This window comes from Cupressus sempervirens, chromosome 3 (assembly GCF_028749045.1).
Source record: "Cupressus sempervirens isolate cs-2001-9-10 chromosome 3, ASM2874904v1, whole genome shotgun sequence".
Taxonomy (NCBI): Eukaryota; Viridiplantae; Streptophyta; class Pinopsida; order Cupressales; family Cupressaceae; genus Cupressus; species Cupressus sempervirens.
The window spans coordinates 1,077,972,095-1,077,992,538 of NC_143120.1; positions in this window are offsets into that span (position 1 = coordinate 1,077,972,095).

Sequence of the window (20,444 nt, forward strand, 5' to 3'; positions counted from 1 at the left end):
ATGTTTATGTTTACCAATTTGAGAAAAAAGTAAAGGGATAATCAAATTTGAAAGGGTATAAAGTTTTAGAGGATATTGATTCACACTCCTCCACTTGTTAGGGTTTGACAGATCCAAAACAATATAAGAATAAATAGTTATATGCATAAACAAAAGAATAATACTCAATGAACACATATAATACATATATTTAATGTGGTTCACCTAAAACTTGGGCTACATGTACCTACACAGCCTTCAAACTTTCTATGATCTAGCAAAAATTTACACCATCATTACAATGCATTATCAACAACCAAAACATCAAGACCCACTACATTGTCAGTCACCACAATATCAACAATCTCCCATTTGGAGATTGATCAGGCTCCACACCAAACGATCTCCCACTTGGAGACTAAAACTAGATGACAATGTAGTACATGTAACTCCCACTAGATAAAAGAATTTGTTGTGTATTACCTCCATGATCATCAGTCAAGAAGCCCAATAGAAGCTAAGAAAGAAACCAACATCTCCTTGGGGATTCCTTCATGAAAATTTTTGTAGGATTATCAATTGTGTGAATCTTTTCAAGGCATAATTGGCCATCCTCCAAAATAGACCTTATAAAATGGTACATGAGCTATATGTGTTATGTCCTTGAATGAAAAGAAAAATTCTTTGCAAGATGAAAGGAACTCTTTCTATCATTTTACAATGGGTGATCTTCCTACTTCTAGCCCAATTCCTCCATAAAACATTGTAACCAAATCATCTCCTTGCTAGCTTTTCTAGCAGCTACATACTTAGCTTCAATAGTTGAAAGTGCATTAACCTTATACAATCTATAAATCCAACTAAATACAATGCCTCCTATAGTGAAAACATACCATGTAGTACTCCTCCTTGTGTCAATATCTCCTACCAGATCAAAGTCAACAAATCCACTTAGAGAATAACTGGAACCTGTGAAACATAATGGCCTTGTAGTTGTACCTTTCAAATATCAAAGAATTCATTTGATAGCATTCCAATGTTCCATACTTGGATTGCTCATGTACCTACTGACAACTCCCACTACATGAGCAATATATGGACGTGTGCATACCATTGCATACATCACACCACCAATAGATGATGAATATGGGATGTTAGACATTTTATCTACCTCTTCTTATGCCTTTGGGTACATTTCCTTAGTCATTTGAAATGACTAGCCAAAGATTTACTGACTGTATTTGCATCCTACATATTAAATATTTTCAACACCTTCTTTATATACTCACTTTGGGAAAAATTCAAGGTTCTATTTTTCTTGTCCTGTGTAATCCTCATACCAATGGTTTTCTTAGTAGCACCCAAATTCTTCATAGCAAATGACCTTGCTAATTTCTATTTAAGTTCATTTATTTGTTTCATATTAGACCCAACAGCAAGCATGTCACCAACATAGAGTAACAGGATAATGTAACTCCCATTATCCAATCTCTTAAAATATACACAATGATCAAAATGACATCTATGGTACCCTTGTTCAACCATGAAAGTGTCAAATTTTAAATACCAATGTCAAGGCTCCTGCTTTAGGCCATACAAACTTTTCCTTAATCTACACACCAAATTCTCCTTACCCTTGACCTCATATCCCTATGGTTGTTCATGTAAATTTCTTCTTCCAAATCTCCATGGAGAAAATTTTTCTTGACATATAGTTGTTCAAGATGCAAGTCATCTATAGCCACAAGACTTAGTACAGTTCTAATTGAAGTCATTTTCACAATAGGGGAGAATATATCATCAAAATATATACCCTTTTTCTGTGCAAAACCCTTTACCACAAGTCTAGCCCTATACCTTTTCTTTCCTTTAGATTGAGAACATCCTTTCTTTGACTTCCCTCATGACTTTTCGTATGAATGCCCTTTAGCTTTTTCCCTTGTTCTTCCTCTGTTCTCCATGTTTATGGTAGAACTTGATGAGTTCAAAGTTTCACCTATGTTTTTTCATCAAATTTCCTCACTGAGGATAACACTAAAAACTTCATCAAATTTTAAAGTGTTTGAACTAGAGATAGAGTTGCTTATATTCATAACCAAGTTATTCCAATTTTTTGGTAAAGAAGAAAAGATTAAGAGATCCCTAACCTCTTCATCAAATGAAATGTGTAAAAATGACAACTAACTGGTAACTATGTTAAATTCATTTAAATGATTTGCTATAGATCCTCCCTTGCCCATTTTCATATTAAACAAATGCTTCATAAGAAATATTATATTTGAAGTTGAGGTTTTCTCATATAATGTAGCCAATGTCTCCATCAGCTCGACTATCATTTTTTTCTTTGATATGTTGAACGTTATAGATAGTTCAAGTCATCGTCGAATAGATCTTAGTGCCTTCCTATACAAGATCTCCCAATCTTCATTTGTTATAGTTCCTTGTTTCTTAGCTTTTCCTTCTAATGGCTTCCACAAATCCTTTTGATATAGATAAATCTTCCATCTACATTTTTCATCACTAGAAATTTTGGCCATTGAATTTTTCAATCTTGAATCTGAAATCCTCCATTTCTTCCACTCAAATCTAAAAGTCCTATTAATGTACAGCAACAAACCTTGCTCTGATACCAATTGTTAGGGTTTCAAAGATCCAAAAAAATATAATAATAAACAATTATATGCATAAACAAAAGAAGAATACTCAAAGAACACATATAACACATAGATTTAACATGGTTCACCCAAAACCTAGGCTACGTCCACCTACATAGCCTTCAACCTTTCTAATATCTAGTAAAAATGTACACCAATATTAAAATGCATTATCAACACCCACTACATGATAAGTTGCCACAATATTGACATCCCTCTCAACATCCTTCCTTTCCTAAATATTCCAAAAAATCTATGCATCCTCCTCATGGATAAGGTTTCTTTCTTAAGTGTGAAGTAATTTCTATGAGAGTGACATTAGTTCAGGAGATCAAAACATAAGATAAGTAAAGGGTTGTTAGGGTGTAGTGGCATTGAGGATTAAAATGGCTATAGTCTTCTTTTACTATAGTTTAAGGGGTTTCCAAGCTTTGAATACAAAAAATCTTCTTCATTGACCAATGGCAGTGTTAGATGTAAATATATCAAGCCTTAAGGACTTCTCAAGGCTTAAATAATCATATTTTCTTAAAAATTTATTATTTAAGTAGAATCAACATCTTTAAAAAAGTGTAATCCAATATTATTGGGTTCCCCATGTGTGTGTGTGCATGTGTGCATGCACGTGGGATACGTTTAACAATAGTTTGATTCAGTGGACTCAACTTTATAAGATTATTATTTTTTAATTAAAAATTATATTCAAAACTTAAATAACTAACTTTATAGAAAATGAATTGCTTATTTTATTTTAATTCAAATGGGATTTCTCAAGGCTTAAATCATCATATTTTCTTAAAAATGTGTTATTTTAGCACAAATCAGTGTGTCCAAAAAAAAGTAACCCATTATGTGGTCACTTGGACACACACACACGCACATGACATAAGTTTAACAATAGTTTGATTCAATGAGCTGAAATTTATAAGAACTTTATTTCAAAATAATTTTCACAAATTATATACAAAAACTAGAACACTAACTATATGGTAAATGAATTAATTATTTCATTTCAATTCAAAAACAATTATCCTTATATTAATACAGAGATAATAGTAATATTTTTTAGTCATTTTGTATTAGTCTAATTGTTATCTAAAATAAATATGGTCACATGAACTATAAGGATGGACTTGGAAGATGTTGAGTGCTCTATGCATCCTTATCATGGATAGGGTTTTGTTATTAAGTGTGATCAACATTAGTTCAGGAGGTTGGAACACACAATAAATAAAGGGTTGTGAGGGTCTAGTGACAATAAGGATTACAATGGCTACAACCCTCTTTTACTATAGGTGAAGGGGTTTCCATGCTTTGAGTTGGGAAAATATTCCTCATTAAGAAAAGGTAGGATTGTTGAGATTATGTGTGTTGCACACATTGCATAATATTTTTATATTGTATTATTTTATTTTATTATTTAATATTGCACCTAGGAGCACCTAGATAAATGTGCAACATGTAGAGCTTCCCATGAAATATTCTTGATTGGTCATATTATAAAATTGTGATAATATTTGATGTGATCATCTAATACTAAGGAACATTTTAAATGTGGGGTCAATGGGTTAGGTAGCACATGGTTTATGTAATATCACTTGGTGGTGTTGTAGGAGCTTTCTACTATATAAGAAACCACAAGGGTAGTTGTTGTATGAGAAGGGAAAGATGTTAGAATTCTTTAGAATAATTGAGAGGGTGGTGAATTAGTTATCCAAGGTCCAAATGTACAGATAAAACTTTTTAGTACTTAATAAATACATGTGCATGCATTAATAATCTAATATCTCAACCATATTATATTTTTGTCCTAGGTCAATTGAACTTTGTAGAAATGTAAACATGAAATACCATAAAATCATTTGAACACAATTTGACAAGAGTATTTTACATGGAAACTCAATTTAGGAAAAAATACTAGTAACATGCTACCAATTTTCACTCTTCTGAAGTGAGCTCTATGAGGAGCCAACCCTGATAAAAGTCACAATGCACACTTTTAAATGTGACCTTGATTAAAGGATTTCATTCACCATGCTAGGAGTGAGCCTTTTTAGAGGACTTTAGAACATTCCATTATAATTTCACCATGTTAAAGGATTTACTCATGACTATAGGTTAAAATTAATCCAAAGGATTTATCCAGACTAATATAGTTGTTAGAAAGTAATAGTAGGACTTGATCTAATAACAAAAAAACTTACTTGCATATTATAGACCACTTGTTCACTCCTCCATACTTCTTGACATTCAATCTCATTTGTCTCTGATAGCTTGTTCACCCTTCAAGCATTCACCTCCTTAAGCCTTCTTGCTAATTATGCCAACTACAGATTCATTTCTTTGGCCACCAAATGAAGCAAAACCTCAAGACACCTTGTCTCTCTCTAGTTTACACTATGGAACTTTTCTTCTCGCCTGTTATCTCTTTTAATAGAGAATTTAGATCTTTTTCCTCTTAACCACAATATTCCATCTTAGGGTTAGCTTAGATTCATTGAATCCACCCTCTTTTCTATTCTATTCTCTTCTAGAAACTTCTCTTACAATCCTCTTCAAATTCATCTTCAAATGGTTTATCTTGAATTCTCTACCACTAGCTCCTCACACTTATCTTCCACATGCTTCACACAATTCAAGAAAATAACTTTTTCAGCTTAGATTAGTCAAATCTTTGATCAAACTCATTTTACTAGAACTCGACAATAACATGTTGTTTTCTTGGAAATCACTCTCTCTAATGCTCGGTCAACACAAGGTTGCTCAGCATAGACTAAGTCTTTACTAGTGCTCCACCCACATATAACTTTCTTCACTTGGCACCTACTAAATTTCACTTTTCTTGGCACATACTGAACTTACTTTTCTCGACTTCAACTAACTTTTTTCTTGGATTGCACTAAGTTGCTCAACTTCCACTGTTTACTTGGTTAGTCTTGGAAAACACATTTCTTTACTTAGCCTCCTTGTCTTTTCTCAAGTATCCTTTCATTATAGCCTTAAGTAGATAAATAATACACTATATCATAAATGTCTTACTTGGTCTTAGTCCTTCTTTTATAAACCATATAACTCAACCTTTCTTTAGGTACTCTTGTTATCATTTCTTTTCAAATCCTCTTTATCAATCAATCAAATGATAGCATTTAGACCAAATTAGCAATTGTCTCACCAACAAGTAGTAAGTTTGACATCAATGAAAAAATAATGATTGTTCCATGATAGGTTTCATCAATCTTCCTCATTTCAACAATTTTCTTCAAATAATCTCCTTTTTTGGCATTGATGGAAACCAAAACGAAGAGCAATACCAAAAAGAAACATAATACCTTGTATTGAAATATCTCCCTCTATTAGTATTTTTCCTTCTTTTGTATAGGCTAAAATCTCTCTCTTCTTTAGATATTCAGTATAACTCTTTCTCTTTCTATTTCTCATTCTCCCTCTTTTCAATCTCTCTCTTTTCTGGTACTAACTCCCTCATACTTGTAGTAAACTCTCCTAGATTTATTCATGTATATTCTCCCTCTTTGACAACAATGCCAAAGACTTGTCATCTTCTCATATAAATATCATCAATTTAGTTTCTCCCTCTATCACCTTGCATGTGATTGTAAATCTTCTATTTCAGCTCTTTCCTTACTTCAAGAAGGTCCTCAAGTAAGATCCACTGCATCAAATTGTAAAATATTTCATTTGACTTAGTTGATGTAGGGCACTACTCTTTCTTCTTAAGTAGCTTTGGATAGAGGTATCATCCCTATTTTACCTCTAATATATTCATGTGCATCCTTAGGTAAAGCCTTTGTGAATATATTAGCTATTTGTTCCTTTGTGTTCACATATTCCAATCTCACTTCTTTGTCTTTAACCAACTCTCTCAAGTAATGATACTTGATTGCATTGTGCTTTGTTTTTGTATGCATTACAGGGTTCTTAGATACATTTATAGCACTTGTATTGTCACAATAAATTATTACAAGTTCAGTAATTTCTTCCTTCGTTCCTTTGAGTAACTGTTTGATCCACACTACATTTGTGCAATTCACTATAGCAAACACATATTTAGCTTCAGCAATAGATTGTGAAATACAATTTTGTTTCTTGCTAGTAAAAGTAACCAATCTTTTTCCTAAGAAAAATACTCCTCTACTTGTACTTTTTATGTCATCAATGTTTCCAGTCCAATCAACATTTGTATAGGCTCTCAATTCAAACTTGTCATTTTTTTTTCTAGTGTAGACCATAGTCTTCTATATTTTTCAAGTATCTCATAATCCTTTTAATAGCCATTAAGATATTTCTCCTTAGGATTCACAAAATTTTTTGCAACAATCCCAATAGCTAGTGCAATTTTAGCTATGTTATGAACTACATATTACAATTGCCAATCATAGACCTGTACAATGTTTGATTTACTTCAACAAAGTCATCATTTTTGGATAGTTCATGTGCTATAACTATAGGAGTACTAAATGGTCTTGAATATTCCATGTCAAAGTTTTCAATATTTCCTTTACATACTTGGGTTGAGTGATGTAAATACCATATTTCATTTGACAAACTTGTAATCCAACAAAAAAATTTAGTTCTCCAAACATTAACATCTCAAATTCTTTCATCATTTCATTTGCAAATGTATTACACAATGCATTTTTTCCTCCAACTATAATATCATCAACAAATATTTTAGTTAGTAAAATTACTTTACCTCCTTCTATCTTCAAGTATAGATTGTTATTGTCATCAGTCTTCTTAAAACCAATCTTTAGAAGATAATTATATAATCTTTCATACCATGTTCTATGAGCTTTCTTTAAACCATATAAAGCTTTGTGCAATCTTCACACCATGTTCTTATTGTTAGGATAAAAAAAATTCTTCAGGTTGGTCAATGTAAACCTCCTCTTCTAGTATACCATTCAGAAATGTTGACATAACATCCATTTGATAAACTTTGAATCCTTTATGGGCAGAATAAGCAAGTAGAGTTCTTAGTCCCAATCTTGCAACTAGGGAAAATGTCTCTCCATAGTCAATTTCCTCTTCTTAATCATATCCTTTGTAGACTAACCTTGCCTTATTCCTTGTTACTTCACCATTCTCATCCAATTTGTTTTTTATACCCACTTGGGCCCAATAACATTCTTGTTCTCTGGTCTTGGTACTAATGTCCATGTTTTATTCTTCTCAATCTGATCAATTTATTCTTTCATCTCTTTACTTCAGTCTTCATTCTCTAATGCATGCTTCACTCATTTAGGTTCATGAATGCTTAATAAACATGTCTCATTCCTTAATATATTTCTTGTCATTTGTCCAACCTCTCTTTCTCCAATGATTTTTTCAACGGGATGATGTCTCTTGACATATTATAATAATCTTGGCTCTATTCTTCTTTCAACAATAGGTCATTCATGAAATTAAATCTCAAGTTCACTATATACTTCTTTGTTAGGTAACTCAACATTCCTCTATTATAAACTAATCTCAACATTAGAATATACCTTGGCTTCTAATTGTAACTCAGCTCCTAAATGCAACTCAACATCCATTGTATGTGACTCAATAGTCATCGATTCTTGTTGATTAGTAGCTACAATATCATCAACATCAATAGACATACCTTTGTTATATATTTGTTTAGTGCTCCCTTTGGGATTTGTGACAAGGTCTTAACCAGCCCCTATGTACTATAAGTTGAGTGGTTATTCAACAATTGAAAGATTAGTCTTTTGCTGCAATAGTGACCCACTCTAAAAAGTGGTATTAGAGCTTAGTCACAAGTTTGAAACCCCAGACCCTTAGGTAACATTAAGGGGGAGATTGTTATAAATTTGTTCAGCACTCCCCTTAGGATTTGTGACAAGGGCTTAACCACCTCTTGTGTAGTATAAGATGAGTTGTTGTATTGGTTATTGAAAGATCAGTCTTTTGGTGCAGTGGAAACCCCACTCTAACAAGCTTCATAGTAATACATAAAAGTTTTGTAATTATCAAGTTCCTTCTTTTGTTTATCTTCATGTATTACTATATATTCATCAAATTTTACATTTGCAATTTCCACAACTTTGTTAGTGTTAGTATTTAAACACATATAAGCTTTACTTCTTGTGGGCTAACCTAAGAACATACCTTCTTCACTTTAAGCATGAAGTTTACCATTTCTATTGTCCTAAAGAATGTAACACTTGCTTCCAAATACCTTAAAATATTTGATATTAGGTGAGTATCCATACCATAATTCATAATGTGTGAAATTTATACCTTTATTGACTTGTACTTGGTTCAAGGTATAGACAGTTGTATTGACAACTTCTCTCTAGTATTTTGAAGCAATACTCGATTCAAGGTATAGATAGTTGTATTACTAGCTTCTCTCTAGTATTTTAAAGGAACATTCTTCTCCATCACCAGTGTTTCGGTAAAATCAATTACAAATATGTTCCTCCTTTCAACTATCTCATTTTGTGGAGGGGTCCTAGGTGTAGAAGTTTGTCCCTTGATTCTTTTGTCATTGAAAAGTTATTGAATTTATTTGATGTAAAATCTCCACCTACATCAGATCTCAGACATTTCAAGCTTTTTTTAGTCTTCTTTTCAACTTTGGCTAGATACCACTTAAACATTTGAAAAGCATCAGATTTTTATCTCAAAAACATAATAGGCACCATTATTTAGTAATCATCAATAAATAGAATAAAACACTTGTAAGCTTTGTAGCTTTATACATCAATTCATCCACATAGATTAGTATCAATTAATTCCAAAATTTCTTTTGAAGTATGAATCTTACTCTTAAAACTAGACTTTTTCATCTTACCTAACTAACATTGTTTGCAAATCACATTATCAAAATTATTCACTTTTGGCAAACCTCTAAATCTCTTCATCTTGCTTATACTAACCAAGTTGTCAAACTTTACATGACATAATCTCTTGTGCCATAGCCACATATCATCAAATTGAACAACAAGACAAGTAGCTTCATTCATATCAAGATAAAATATATTACCTCTTGTCTAATCTCCACTCCCATTGAGTTCTCCATCAACATCATAGATCTTAGCTTTCTTGTGTTCAAATTCAACCTTGTATCTTGAACTATTCAATTATGACACACTCAATATATTATAGTTGAGTCCTTCTACATAGTAAGCATTGTAACAAATGATCTTGTTTGTCAATTTTATTGATCATTTACCTTTCACCAAATAGGGTACATCATTGCCAAATCTAACACTATTTCCATTGTAATTCTCAAGGGTAATGAACTTAATTTTGTCACTAGTCATGTGATGAGAACATCCACTATCGATGATCCACCTTTTACCTTTGGTTACTGTTACCCATTTTTAACCCCCCCCCAGCCAAGTATTTGAATTTTAAATTCTTTTCTACCCAACAGTTACTTCTCAGCTTAATACTATTTTAAATATCCCAAGAATATCAAAAAATGAATGAAAAACCTTATGTTTTATTATGGTCGACGTGCAACTTTCTGCACCATTAGATCTTCCATGATCTATAGATCCTTACTTCCCTACATTATCAAGATGTGTGACCCTTAAATAATGTGGGAAAGTCCCTTTGTGACATTTGGTAGGTGGTTTTGTGTTCCTTCTATGGGCCACAAGTTGGACAGGGTGGTTGGTTGAGCTGGCAATTCTATTGGTGCCCGCTTCCCCAAATTTTGAGCTTTGTCAAACCTTTTGACAATGCGATAAAGTGGGTTGTTGACATGTGTCCAGGTGATGTCATAGAAAATGGTTGCAGAGGTCTAGAAAGTACAAGTTATGAGCACCATCAAATATCCCTAGATCAAGGGTTGGAACTTTCTTGCATTATGGAGATGTGAGGAAATTAAATAATGCAGGGAAGCAGTTTGGCGACACTCATCTCAGTTGACATCATGGGTCCACTTTCTCAAAATGTATTGATGGTTCTTCCTCAGTGGCATATTGTTAGGCAGGTCAGAGTACAAAGGTGAAACTTATTGGCCCATCCAATTGACTAGGTATGCAGTCCTACACAAATTTTGATCACCATTAGATCTTCAAGGATTGAGGGCTGTCACTTCCTTGCATTATCAAGATGTGAGGAGATTTAAAAATGTGGGAAAGTGGGTGGAGGGCATGTGTCCTAGATGAAGTCATTTACTCGCCCTCCTCATAGCTAGGTGCTTGATGAGCTGTCACCGTCTAATGTGGTTTGATCCATGGTTGGCATTATGTTGCTATGGAAAGTTGCACATTGTTTTGCCATAGTGACATAACACTCTGTCGCCATGTGTCCTTGCAAGACCAATTTATTTATGGATCACTAGTTGGATGCCATGTGCTACCAAGCATGGTACAAATTACTAAGGTCGCACTAGGTGTGATGGGCCCAAGGCAAGAATAAGTGTAGTATTATGAGGATGTCCTATGATCGTTGATCTCATGGAGATCAACAATCGACACTTTCTTGCATTATCAAGGTGCAAGGAAATTAAAAAATGCAGGAAAGCAGGTGAAGGACATGTGTCTCAGTGGGCCCAACCAAGTATTAACATAGAGGCAGTGCAGTTAAGGCTGGTAGTTAGTATAACATCACGGTTAGAGTTTAAGGAGCCAGTGCAGTTAATGAGGAAAGGCATCGTCAACCATGGGGAGACCTGCGAGGTGGCAAAATGAGGTAAATTGATTGGTCCACATGGCTTATCCTAGTACTAGGATTATGTTGACCTACTGATCATGTTGATTCACGAGCCAAGAATAGGGGAAAGCTAGGATTTTACATGAATCTAATCTTTATGATCGATTCCAACCACCAAGAAATGAATGCTCAACAAGGAAGAACACTCCCCCCCTTGATCCAATCTATCTACTTGGTCAGAGTGATTTAATGGTGTCATTTTTGTCTTCTCAAGGCCTTGTTCTGAATCATTGCATCTAGATTTGCCAAAAGATCAAATTTTCTTTAGATCCCCATGATTTTCCTTGGCAGAGCCTTGATGGCAGTGGTTGCAAGATAGTTTTGGAGGGAAAATCTTAGTTATGCTTGAACTATAAAGGCAATTCTTGTAATTTTTTTCCAGGTCAGATCATTCTCTGTTGTTCTCTAATATTTCTCTGCAACTCTAGTATAAATTCCCCTATTCCTCTGAACTGTATGATTTTCTACCTTATCTCCTTTAGCCATTGGTGTGAAAGTGCAAGAACTCTTTGCCTCTCATTGCCTATGAATGATAATATAAGTGAATATTTCTTCCTTGTGTCATTCACCTTGGTCTTCTAATTTACATGTGATTATTTGATTAAAGCAAGTCTGAATGTGTATATCCTTAGTTTTATTTTGGTTCAATAGTGCATATATGGGTAGAGATTGGTCTGAACACTCTATTTTGGTGCATCATTTCTTTAGATTAGAAAAGATAGATTTTCTTTGATGCTCTCCTTCTCCCTTTTCCTTTCTAAGAGTAGTTAGGTGCATCCTACTAGTAAGAGGAAAGTGGCCTTCTCTAGAGACTCAACCTCATAGTTCAAGTCCCATAGCTTGGAGGTTGTTTCCATGTTTCACTAGGTTTTCCTCATGAATAGGCTCTAGACAAGGGTGCAAACCTAAGTGACAACAGTTTTTGGCATGCCCAGGGGGACAAAAAATCTTAAAAATTTCAAGCTTACTAGTGTTGAAAGGGAATATTTCAAGATCAATACTGAGGAGATAGTACTCGCTTCAGTGTTCAAGCCTTCAAGAGGCTCATTCTTCAAAGTACTTGGTGACTTTGAGCTTCAAATACATCTAGTTCTAGACCAAAGTTGTAGTGATTTATGCCCAGACCTGAAACAAGGGCATCTTCTAGAGGTAAGTTTTAGTATCAAGAGCTTTCATTTTTAAATCCTAGAAGAAGGAAGACTAGAATATCTTTATCACCAGTTAGGAGTGCAGTAGTAAAAAATACACCTAAAAGATCTATCTCTACTCCTCTTATTGTTAGATCTTAGCCTAGATTGCCATCAACACATATCAATAGATCACTTGTCTGTATGGCATTGCCTAGAGCTCATACTTTTGCCACCTTTAATGGTGGAAGCCCTCTCTTATTAGCCTAAAGACATGACATACTAGTAGTTGCACTCAAAAGTATACCAGAGTTTACTGGTGAAACTTCTATCTCTCCCTCAAAACACATTCAAGAGGTTGCAAATGTCTGCAATATCCATGGTATTATAGAGGATGATGTTGCAGTTAGGCTCCTAGCCTCATCCTTGAAAGGAAAAGAACTACAATGGTATAGAGGTTTAGCTTCTGGTTCTATAACAGATTGGGATGGATTAGGAGCAGGATTGTGCAAACATTTTGAGGATAAAAGTGACTATTTGTAACTTTTAGAGTAGTTGACCACTATAAAAAGAGCCCCCCATGAATGTATTACTAATTTTAATTATATATTTCAAAAGACATGGGATAGAATACCTACCTCAATGAAGCCTACCCCTGGTAATGCCTTCTTGCATTACCTTAGAGCTTTTAATAGTGATATTGCCATACAATCCAAACTATGGGAGTAGATACCTTGCCCGATGCTTATGAAATAGCAATAAAATCAAAGAATATCCTAATACAAGGAGGTAAGTTGGCTCCAAGGCCTCCTATGCGTTTCTTCCCTGATGTTCCAAATCATCAGCCAACAATGGCTCCTCTTCCCACAACTTCTACATCATAGTCCCTTGTCCCAGTCCCTCAAGCTTCCACATCCTCAAATGGGATAGATGAAATCAAAGATATGATGCAATCTCTAATGCAGAACATAGAGAAAGGAGAGAAGAACCTTGATAAAAAATTGCAAGAACAAGGGAAGAAGTTAGAAGATCAAGGAAAGAGGCTGGAGGATAATTCTCTATGATGCAGAAAGTGAACCTCAGCAATTGCAATATCAAACTTCCAACAGTGGTAGGCCTCCAAATCCTAGTCATTGGAATAGTTCTTTTGATCAAAATAGGTAGGGTGGCCATGCTTCAACCTCAAATTTAAACCAAAGTAGGGCCATAGTCCCTCAGAACAATATGGCTCAAGATCAAGATTTTTGTCCCTTCTGTAACTACTCCTATGCCTATTGCATGTGTCAGAAGGCTAAATCTTTTATGGCTTTGATAGTCCAAGAACTTGTAGCAAAAAAATCATACAAGAAAGACCAATTTAAGGATGCCTTAGATATTCAAAGATGGGGTGATTGCTCTTTTATGAATCATCAAATGGAGGAGCATTGTAATATAAACTAGGATTCCATTGCTCATAACACTAGAAGCAAAAAAAAGAGCTATGGAAGATGTTGTCCCTTCTCCTCCCAATCAGGCCTCAACTTCAAATGCAGTGTCTCATGAGCAAGTAGCAAATAATCAATCAAGTACTTTCAGCAGCAAAGGGAAAACCATGGCAGAAAAGATGCAAGTGATCCTCAAGATATTCCATCTCAACCTCATACAATTGAAGCTCCCAAGGTTTCTACCAAAGCACCTACTATGCCATTTAGTGTGGTAGAGAAAATGAAGAAGAAAAATGTGAATATCTCTATGTGGGATGTTGTTGCTACTATACCTATGCAAAAGAGGTTGCTGTAGCAAGAATTGGAAAGAATTGAACCAAATGATCAGGCACTCAGCATGGAAAGTGTCACAAGCCTAGTAAAACCATCAAGGGAGGTAGAAACAGGTAAAAAGGTTAGACCTCCTCCATTCTATGTTTCTCTAATTATAGGGGGCAAACTAGTCAATAATTGCATGATTGATTCAGGGGCTAGCAGTTTAGTAATGCCTAGGTGTGTTGCCGATGCTTTGAGAATGAAATATGAGACCATTTTTAGGGATATATTACAGTTGGATGGTACTACTATCAAGACTATAGGGATCCTTAGGAATGTGGAGATAGCCTTGCATGCATGCCCTGGTTGTATTGTAACCCAATATATCTCTGTTGCTGATGTCAAGCCATATTTTCCCATCTGTCTATCAAGAGACTTTATTGCCCAAATAGGTGGTTTTATATCTTCTGATTGGTCATATATGTCTTTCAAGATGAGATATAGAGCCAATGCTTCAATTAGAGTAGAGCCTCAAGCCCTTCATCATACTGAATCCTACACCCCCAACCCCATCAACATGAATTGCCCTATCTTAGAGATGGATGAGAATGACATAGTGAATGAGCCTACCACTTCCCTGATAGAGATAACTAATTTTTTCTTGGACAAATGGGCTAATGTGTATTAGTTTGACCCTATGTTTGAAATCCTTGAGATAGGTCTTAGTACATATTGTATATTGAGAAAGATGCTCTAGTTCCCAAACTTGTGGAGACTAAAGAAGATATGAGTTGGATATGGAGTATGTATTTTGATGGCTCAAGAAATAAAAATGGGTCAAGAGCTGGTGTGATGTTGGTTTCTCCTACACAAGTAAGGTACTACTTCTCCTTCAGGCTCCAATTCAATTGCACTAATAATGTAGCTGAGTATGAATCCTTGATTCAAGGTCTCCTTCTTGCTCAAAAAAGAGGAATCCAAGCCTTAAGGGTGTATGGAGATAGTGATTTGGTGGTTAATCAAGTGAGAAGTCATAATACCACCAAGAATGGTTTTCTCAAGTCTTATAAACATAGGGTTTGGGATTTTCTTGAAGGTTTCAATGCATTTAACATCCAAATCATCCCTAGAAAAGGCAATAGACATGCTGATAGACTTGTAGCAATAGGTGCATCTTATGATGTGCTAGGGAATCTTGAGGAGGAGAAGAAGCAACAAATCAGAGTGTTAGTGAGGCCTGCTATCCATGATAACAACATCCATTAGTAGGTGATTGAATCTGCTGAGAAAATTGTCAGCTTCTTGTAGAATGAGGAAAAATTTTCAGAGAGAAATTTGTTAAGACTACAAGATCAGTATGTTGACCAAATTATTAATCTCAGCTCCAACAAGCTGCCTAAGGATTTCATTACTCTAGAAAATATTTTTAATCCTAATGATCAAGCAAGAGGTAGAACCATGAACCTAGCTTTTGATGAAGATGAGTATATTCTAGTCATGGTTACTAATGGAAAATCCTTAAACATGGGGAAGGTATGTTTTAAAATTAAACAAGAAAATTTTATTCATCTATGTCAACAATTTAATGATGTATTTTCTTGGACATATGATGACTTAAAGGGCCTTGACCCAAGGTTATTTCAGCATACCATAGAACTAATTGATGATATAAAAATAGTAAGACAAAAACAGAGACCAGTGAATCCTAAAATTGAACCCTTAATGAGAAAGGAGCTATCGAAATTGATTGAGGCCCACATAATTTTCTCTATCAAGCACTCATCATGGGTAGCAAACATTGTCCTTGTTAGGAAGAAGAACAGAGAAATTAGATTGTGTGTGGACTTTACGGACCTTAACCAAGCTTCCCTTAAAGATCACCATCCTCTCCCTTCTATGGAGCAGATTTTGTCCAAGGTCAGTGGTTCAAAGAGATTTTCATTTCTTGATGGATTTTTTGGCTACAATCAAGTGTTGGTTAGAGAGTCTGATAGGTACAAGACTGCATTTACCACTAAATGGGGTACCTATGCTTATTGTAAGATGCCATTTGGGCTAACCAATGCAGGTGCTATATTTCAGAAGGCAATGGAGATGGCCTTTAAGAATTTGATTGACAAGTTTGTCTTAGTTTACCTTTATGATATCATTGTGTATTTCAAAAATGTAGAAGGTCATTTTGATCATCTAAGACTTGTATTCCTAATATGTAGAGAGTTTGGGGTTTCCCTTAACCCAAGAAAGTGTGTCTTTGCTACTAATCAAAGAAAATTATTAGGACATATTGTATCTGAGGATGGATTAACTGTTGATCCAAAGAGGAAAAAAGCAATACTTTCCCTTCCTCTTCCTAAACACAAGAGAGGGCTGCAAAGTTTCTTAGGCAAGATAAATTTTGTGAGAAGATTTATCTCCAATCTTGCTACCATGGCAAAACCTCTTATAGCTATGCTCAAGAAAGGTATGGTCTTTACATGGACCAAGGAAGGGAAGATAAGTTTTGAAGAGATCAAGGGAGCCATAGCCTTAGCCCCTACTCTCATGAATCCAAACTTTGAGAAGGATTTCATTCTTTATACCTTAGGTGGTGAGTCAAGTATTCCTGTTGTCCTCACTCAGACAAATGACAAGAATGAAGAGTAGCCCATAGCTTTCTTTAGTGAAGGGCTTAAGGAATATGAAGATAAGTACAACTATGTGGAAAAGAAAGCCCTTGTAGTCATCTGCGCTTTAAAAAAATTTAGACACCTCATGTCTCATAATAAGATTCATTTGTTAGTCCCCCATGCCAGTGTGAAGGATTTCCTTTTGAACAAAGATGTTAGTGAGAAAAGAGCTAGTTGGATTACAAAGGTAATGGAATATGATGTTTATATTCAGATTACCAAGTTGGTAAGAGGGAAAGGATTGTGTAAATAGATGCTATCATCTTAGGAACCTAATGAGGATGCTGCTATGATACTGACAGAGCAACAAGAGGCAAGAAATGGTGACCCAAGGAGTTGGATGGATGATATGAAGAATTTATTCCTAGGAAATGGATAACCTCAAGGATTAGATAAAACTAAAAGGAGACAATATAGATTGCAGTCAATCCCTTATGTTATAATTTATGTTATCCTATTTAGAAGAGGTTTCAATGGAGCCCTACTAAGATGCATTGACAAAGACCAAGCTGAAAGGGTGATCAAAGAGCTTCATGATGGTCCTGATGGTGGCCACTTCTCAACAAGGACAACCATAATGAAGATCATGAGGGCTGGTTATTATTGGTGATCTTTGTTCCATGATTGTCATAAGTATGTGAGGAAGTGTGAAAAATGTGCTTTCTTTTCTGAAAAGCAAAGGCTTGTAGCCCTTCCCCTTCATCCTATCTAGGTGGACAAAACTTTTGCTCAGTGGGGATTGGATTTCATAGGCCCTATCAATCATCCTTCCAGCTTGGGTCACAAGTGGAGTTTGGCTGCTATATATTACTTCACCAGATGGACAAAGCTAGTTGCATTGAAGGATGCCACTGAATCTTTAGTTGTTGAGTTCCTTCATGGAATTGTGACCAGGTTTGGTGCCCCTTCAACTATTATTTTAGATAATGCAAAGTCTTTTGTTGGAGCTCAAATTTGTGCATGGGTAGTGGATCATAATATTTATTTGAGTACATCCTCAAATTAATATCCTTAGGGTAATAGTTTGGTTGAGTCCTCCAACAAGAACCTGATCAAAATCATAAAGAGAACAATAGAGGATAACCAGAGGTGTTGGCATACAAAATTGAGAACAACTTTGTGGGCTGACAGGATAACACCTAAGAGATCAATAGGGAACTCTCCATTTGTGCTGGTATATGGTAGAGAAGCAAGGCTTCCAATTCCATTTGAGTTCCCAACCCTGGAGTTAGCTCATTAGTTGGAACTAATTGAAGATGATATCATGACAATGAGAGTGGCAAAACTGATGGAGCTAGAAGAGAAAAGGAATCAGGCCATGTAGGCCCTAGAGACACACCAGCAGTAGGTGAAAAAGAGTTTTGACAAAAGAGCTAGGGTCAGGATCTTTAGGGAGGGAGATTTGGTTTTGAAATGGGAAACAGTTTCAGAAAAATTAGGAAGACACTCAAAATTTGACACACTGTGGAGTGGTCCCTACCTAATTGAAATTTGTAAACAATCCAATGCTTTCTAGTTAAGCAAGCCTAGTGGTGAAATTCTGCCCATCCCAGTGAATGGGATTTATCTTAAGTCATGTTTCTAACAAGATTTGAGGTTCCATGTACATATTAGAGTAGTTTTCTTTCTATTGGCTTCCTACTGTCCAAGAAGTGCATGAGCACAGGGTTGTCTCTCTGTGAGACAAGAAGTTTCAGAGTTTTGAAGGTTGCAGATGAAGTTTTGGTTTCTGGTTCCAATTGCAGAACATAGTTTTTTCAATGTTTTGCTATTTCCATAGAGGTAGGTTTAGGGTTTCATAGTACACTAATTCATATTTTCCATGACTCTATAGCCCAATGGATGTTTAGGCCACTGGTCTTATGCATAGATGGCTTACGTCCTCTATGAGTCGCTAGAAATGTTACCCATTTTAACCCCCCCACCAAGTGTTTGAATTTTAAATTCTTTCCTACCCAACAGTCACTTCTCAGTTTAATACTATTTTAAATATCCTAGGAATATCAAAAAATGAATGAAAATCCTTATGTTTTATTATCATCGACGTGCAACTTTCCATGTCATTAGATCTTTCATGATCTACGGTTCCCTACTTCCCCACATTATCAAGATACATGACCCTTAAATAATGCAAGAAAGTCCCTTTGTGACATGTGGTAGGTGGGTCTGTGTTCCTTCTGCGGGCTACAAGTTCGATAGGGTGGCTAGCTAAGTTGGCAATTCTATTTGTGCTTACTTCCCCACATTCTGAGCTTTGTCAGTCCTTTTAATAATGCAAGAAATTAGGTTGTTGACATGCATCTAGGTGATGTCATGGTGGATGGTTGTAGAGGTCCAAAATGTATGAGTTAAGGCACCGTGAGATCTCCCTAGATCAAGGGTTGGCGCTTTCTTGCATTATGGAGATGTGAGGAAATTAAATAATGTGGGAAAGCAGTTTGGCGACACCTGTCTTAGTTGATGTCATGGGCCCACTTTCTCAAAAGGTATTGATAGCTTGTCCTTGGTGGCATATTGTCAAATAGGTCAGAGTATGAATGTATATCGTATTGACCCATCCAATTGACTAGGTATGCAGTCTTGCACAGATTTTGATCACCGTTAGATCTTCAAGGATTGAGGCCTGGCGGTTCCCCGCATTATCAAGATGCGAGGAGATTTAAAAATGTAGCAAAGCAGGTGAAGGGCATATGTCCTAGATGATGTCATTTTCCCACCCTCCTCATAGCTAGGTGCTTGATGAGCCCTCACCATCTGATGTGGTCTAATGCACGGTTGGTATTATGTTGCTATGGAAATTTGCATGTTGTTTTTCCATAGCGACATAATGCTTTGTCACCATGTGTCCCTGTGGGACTACTTTCTCTATGGATCGCCAGTTGGACACCATGTGTTGCCAGGCATTGTATGGATTGCTAAGGTGGTACCAGGTGTGATGGGCCTGAGGTAAGAACTAGGACAGTATTATGAGGATCTCCAATGATCATTGATCTCATGGAGAACAATGCTTGGCACTTTCTCGCATTATCAAGGTGTGAGGAAATTAAAAAATGCAAGAAAGTGGGTGGTGGACAGATGTCTTAGCAAGCCCAGCTAGGGTATTAACATAGAGGTAGCATGGTTAAGGTCGACAATTAGTATAGCATCATGGTTAGAGTTTGAGGAGCCAGCACGATTAGTGAGGAAAGGCATGGTCAACTGTGGGTAGATCTGCGAGGTGGAAAAATGAGGTAAATTGATTGGTCCACATGGATCATCTCGATGCCAAGGTTATGTTGACTTGTTGATCATGTTGATTCATGAGCCAAGAATAGGGAAAAGCCAAGATTTTACATGAATCTGATCTTTATGATCAATTCCAACCACAAATAAATGAATGCTAAACAAGGGAGAACACTCCCCCCTAATCCAATCTATCTACCTGGTCAGAGTGATTTAATGACACCATTTTTGTCTTCTTGAGGCCCTGTTCCCAATCATTACATCTGGATCTACCAAAAGATTACATTTTCTTAAGATCCCCATGAATTTCCTTGGCATAGCCTTGATGGCGGTGGTTGTAGGATAGTTTTGGAGGAAAAA